Source organism: Taudactylus pleione, unplaced genomic scaffold (genome assembly GCF_031769625.1).
Source record: "Taudactylus pleione unplaced genomic scaffold, aTauple2 ptg000201l, whole genome shotgun sequence".
NCBI classification, from domain to species: Eukaryota; Metazoa; Chordata; class Amphibia; order Anura; family Myobatrachidae; genus Taudactylus; species Taudactylus pleione.
Window position 1 is genome coordinate 26338622 of NW_028284603.1, and position 4706 is coordinate 26343327.

The 4706-nt window shown below is 45.8% G+C and overlaps 1 pseudogene; it reads left to right on the forward strand.

Annotated features, from left to right (window-relative positions):
* Positions 1–2519: 2519 nt before the first annotated feature.
* On the forward strand, positions 2520–3737 carry LOC148518251 (uncharacterized; annotated as a pseudogene).
* The last annotated feature ends 969 nt before the right edge of the window (positions 3738–4706 follow it).

A 4706-nucleotide genomic window follows, 5' to 3' on the forward strand; every position in this document is an offset into this window, starting at 1 on the left:
TTAATTTAAAATGTCAGGCAGCAATGCCCCAACCAGCATATAATGGAAAGGAAAAAGGTGCAAGATGGAATAGTCCCTGGGCCCTCCCACCCACCCTTATGTTATATACGCAACAGGACAGTTTAACACACAAATCATTTCAGCGACAAGGACTGCCAATTGCGGCTGAAATTATTGGTTTTTCAAAACAGAGAAAAGTAGTCCTTACAATGGATTGAACTTGTATTTGTATAACCATATAATTACTTAAAACTTAATGTTTAATTAGTATTATTTTAAAAGAACAAAAATTTATTACAACAAATTCCAGCGAAGTAAAATTTATAGAGAACAGTAGAAAAAAGAATTATTGAAAACAAGGCTGTGATAAGTCTCAGTATACCATTTTATTTTAGTACTGCACCTATAGAGTGCTAGATATTAATTATGATCATGTATACATGTATGTACAAATTATTAGCAGGTAAATATCAGATTTAATATGTAGAATATATAATGTCAGAAATAGCAGTAAAAAATATATATTTCAGATTAAATAGAAGTTGTTTTATTAGACAAAAATCCTTACTGACTCTAGAGTCACGAGATTTCATCTCTATGGTTTTGCCTCGGTTTGAGATCCGGGGTCAATGAGGGAACTGAACTCACGTTTGGTTCTTGCCCCGGATCTCAAAATTCGGGTGGATTTGGATCTCTGAGATCCAAACCCGCTCATCTCTACTTTTTGCAACCTGGGACTCCTTCCCATAGGATCAGTGGGCCATTCCGGAAGAGAAAGGTAAGCAGGAGATATCTGTGATATCTCCTGCTTTACCTTTTTGATGAATGGCCCGGACACTGAATTTCTACAACTGCAGGTGAAAATGTTAATTTTCACCTGCTTTTGTAGAAAATAAGTGATGATGAATAGACCCCCTAGTTTTCTAAAATAATCTTCTTTACTAAAGTTATAGGATTAATTTTCCATCAGCAACAGGTGGAATATTTATTTTATAACATTAGTAAGGAACATTATTTATTACACTAATCCACTGTAATAAAAATGTTTTATTTCTAACATTACAATTGATAATTATATCTGATGTGACTTTTTTGATATAATAGTGAATAGTGAGTCAGTTAGTGCTTGCTCATGCACAGCTACAGTGAAACAGCTTCTAGGGCTGCACACTCCCAATCCCCTAGAAGTTTTTACACTGTGCGTTGGCAGTCCCACAGGGGGAGGAGTTTTCTCACCCTGAGACTGTCAGCCCTGTGTGAGAAGCTGAGCTTTAAGAGCCTCCATTCAGAAGCCGCTCCCTATCTGTTTGTACTCATGGGGGGCGGAGCCGATAGCAGGGGCGAGGCCATGTGCTGGGGCGGGGCTAAGTTCCAAGTGTCAGAATGGGGCTCACTGGGCCTGACTGTGGCAGCGCTGTCACAGTGGTGGATTATTACTGGGGGGGCTGCAGCCCCTAGGTAAAATCGACCACTGCTGGCTGTGTTTGAAAAATGACAGTTAGGAGTGAATTGGTTTGTACTTTATTTCCATCCACTTTATCTCTCTCCCAGGCTTAGTACACAGGCTCCTATCTCTGTATTGTGCTTGAGGAATTACCTGTAACTCCTTATCACAGGAGCACTCAGCAGCTCAGCTCCACTCTGGCTCTCAAGGAACCTCAGAGACTCTGCCCTGACCAACTGCCACTAGCTTCCAACTGTCACCGGCCTCACCCCCTGACACTGCTCATGTCACCTTCTCAGGAATAGTGCTGGGCAGATAACAGGAAAGATGTGGCTGATAAGTGTAACAGGTCTGCAGTGACTAAACATGACTATAAGCTTGTGATGTGTGCATTAGCCCCTGAGGAAGATAACAAGGAGGTGGCTGATACAGCACTTAGGGTGCAGTAAATAATAATGCTGTCTGATTTAGAATAAACCCTGCTTTCTCTCATTCATATTATATGTGCAGACTCTCCTTATCCCACGTCCTGGGAAAGCTAAGTGTATATATAGACAGCGTTATGAGGCACCTGGGCTGGATATAATTTACCTTACATCATTATTACTGACAGTGAGCAGGTAATCCCTGCATGGTAGTGGCTGCTCACATTCTCCCTGTGTGTAATCACTATATTACTGTCCATGCAGTAACACGGTGACCCTCAGGTAAGCTTCCTGTACACGTTGGACAGATACAGAAATACAGCGTCATTTTATAGCTGCCCAGCAAGGTCACATCCCCACTAGTACCTCTGTGTTACCAATATATGGTGCAGCTGCCATATCATAGAGTCCCCCCATATCAACAATTTTATCACACGGATCCACGGTACATGCCGACACTCACATGCTGTCTGGTATAGGCTGAGCTGCCAGTCACTTTCACTGATGTTCCCTTTTGATGATTGGGAGGAGGTTGCTCCTGATCTGACCTGAGTATGGAGGAGCCGTCGTCAGAACCCATGTATAGGGATGACAGCACCCCACCATCCCCGGGGCCTGCACCAACCTCTGCCCACCCCTCACAGCTTGGGATGGTGCTATATGTATCTCAAACTTCTTCAACCTTGGATGAGAAGAATGCCAAGGAAATTTCCTCAAACCCTGGAGCCAGCAATGGACCAGAACAGAACCAGCAGGGAGCAGTATAGAGATAGTCCAGCATCCACTCCCCCTGTTCACCACATTCGAACCCGGTTATAGTGCAGGCATCCACTGGTGAGCTACTGCAGTTCCTGGAAGAGAATGTCTGCTGGTGGTGCCCCAATCTGAGAGACGTGAGACAAGAGAAAAACACTGAGTGGTTCCATGGAACTGACTCATGACTTCTGCAACACTGCCAAGAACACAGCTTCATCACTCCAGCTAAAGTGGGGTTTCTGTATATGATCTGCAGAGAGGCCATTGGTGACTACTTGGACAGTGAGGATGAGCTACAAGCCACATTCCTCCCATGCCTCTACTTGCCCTACTCATATATGGGCACTGAGACAGCCTACCCACTGAGGCCCTTCCTCGTAGGGACCAACAGAGAGGCCTTCTGGCAGCGCTGCCTGACAATCGCCGAGTGCACCAGTGCCAAAATGATGCAGATCAACGCTGACCCCAGTTACTTTACACAGGTATTCCAGGTCCTGTGTAATGAGGGCATTAGACCTGAAAACCTACAGAATGTCCTGTGTGTGTCACCAGCTACTGGAACCTTGGAGGAGAAGAATGCCAAGGAAATTTCCCCAAACCCTGGAGCCGGCAATGGACCAGAGCAGCACCAGCAGGGGGCAATGCAGAGAGAAGTCAGCATCTGTTCCCTCTGCATGCCACATCTGTACCCAGGTATAGTGCAGGCATCCACTGGTGAGCTCCTGCAGTTCCAGGGAGAGTATCTCTATATGATCTGCAGAGAGGCCATTGGTGACCACCTGAACAATGAGGATGAGCTACAAGCCACCTTCCTCACCTGCCTACACTTGCCATACTCATACATGGGCACTGAGACATCCTACCCACTGAGGCCCTTCCTTGTAGAGACCAACAGAGAGGCTTTCTGGCAGCGGTGCCTGACTATCATAGACTGTACCAGTGCCAAAATGATGCAATTAAACACTGAACCCCATTACTTTACACAGGTATTCCAGGACCTGTGTAATGAGTTCATTAGGCCAGAAAAGCAGCAAAAGAAGAAATCTGCACTCACATGGATGAGTCGAGTGGTGTCCTCTGCAAAAAGGAAGATTCTGAGGAAAAAAAACTAAACCCTGCACACATAACTTGTGATTTGATCGGATTAACATTTCCGGATTGCGGTTTCCATTCAGCTGTTTCTATGACAATCAATATTTCAGACTTTATTGTTTTCAATAAAACAAACCAAAACCTGTTTAAGTTTTATGTACATAATTAGGGGTGAGCGGGTTCGGATTTCTGAAATCAGAACCCCCCCGAACCTCCCGATCCGAGGCCGATCCGAGTCAGGCTCGACTTTTCCCGCCTGACTCAAATCTGAAATCGAGGCAAAACGTCATCATCCCGCCTTCCGGGTCTCGCCGGTTTTGGATCCTATATAAGGTACCCGCGTCGGCGCCATTTTCTCACTCGGCTTTGGACAGTGAAGAGGGAGGGTGGGAGTTAGGGCTGGCTGGGCTGTTTAGTGTAGTGTAGTGCAGAGTAGTGTTGTGCTGTGCTGTGCTGCGCTGTGCTGCTGTTGTCCATAAGGGCTGTGTCCACTACTTCAAAGTCCATAGGGGCTGGCTGTGTTGTGCTGTACTACTGTTGTTAATAGGGGCTGTGTCCACTACTTCAAAGTCCATAGGGGCTGGCTGGACTGTGTTGTGCAGTCAGTTGTTCATAGGGGCTGTGTCCACTCCAAAGTCCTGTGCAGTGTCCCAGTCCTAAAGGGGTGCTGTAGTGTTGTCCAGGGGGTGCTCTGTCCATCAGGGGTGCTCCCGCCAAGTGCTAAAAAAAAAAATATTTTTTCTGTGTTTGTGAATTGTGTGCGCAGTAGCCGCACATGCATCAACAAAGTAGTGCCAAGCGTGCGCCTGTGTCATAAGTAAAGGGCCGGCTGGCTTGACCGTTAAAGGGTGCTGTAACCCCCAAAGTACACTCCAAACCAAATAAAAAAATATTTTCTGTGTTTGTGAATTGTGTGCCCAGTAGCCACACGTGCATCAACAAAGTAGTGCCAAGAGTGCGCCTGTGTCATAAGTAAAGGGCCGGCTGGC